Source organism: Bison bison, unplaced genomic scaffold (assembly GCF_000754665.1).
Source record: "Bison bison bison isolate TAMUID 2011002044 unplaced genomic scaffold, Bison_UMD1.0 scf7180017864200, whole genome shotgun sequence".
Lineage (NCBI taxonomy): Eukaryota > Metazoa > Chordata > Mammalia > Artiodactyla > Bovidae > Bison > Bison bison.
Window position 1 is genome coordinate 6673751 of NW_011494772.1, and position 765 is coordinate 6674515.

The following is a 765-nucleotide window of genomic DNA, read 5'->3' on the forward strand; positions in this document are numbered from 1 at the left end:
TCTTACTCGGGCTCCGTTAAAAGGGGCCAAAATTGTGTGCCTGCAGAAGAAGGTGCGGTGCAGGACGGACCACTCCACGTTTCCCTTGATTCCGTACTTCCCAGTCCCTCTGTTAAAGACACGCTGGTCGAATCCATTCCAGCCAGGGGGTGGTGCGGTGTTGAGCGGAAATCCCCTGGAAAAACGCATGGTTTTTCCCAGGTCGCTTTGGTTAATGCCGTCGGGGCCTGGATGAGCCTGACCATGATTGTGGTCACGGAGGGGTGATGGGTCCTCCGCACTGTATGCGCTTGATTTTTCCCAATTGTGCGAGGGTGAGAAGGGAAGAGGGCGTGACTTTGTTGGACATGCTCATTGTCGGAAAAAGGGGTGCTACCCCATTCTGCTTAAGGAACAGTGCCTGCAACACCTGTAGCGTAATTCAAACGTGCCACTTCTTTCCCTCTCATTAATTCATTTAATCTTTGATAGTAGTCAAGCAGTTGGTTGATTCCCTGGTTGGCTGTGAAGGGGAGGGGCGGACAGGGCCAAGACTGATGTTTTCCACTCTTCGCATTATTTTTTGCTTAAATGAGGGGGGAAATAATCCCAGTATTATCTGAAGTGCTAGTTCTCATTTGGGTGACGTATTGCTCCCAGTTGGAAAGAGATCTTGTGACTTGGCATGAGGGAGCGCTCACATTAACCTCATCCTCCCCTTCCCACTTGCAGCCCATGGAGAATTGTGGATGATTGCGGTGGAACCTTCATTATGGGTGTTAGCTG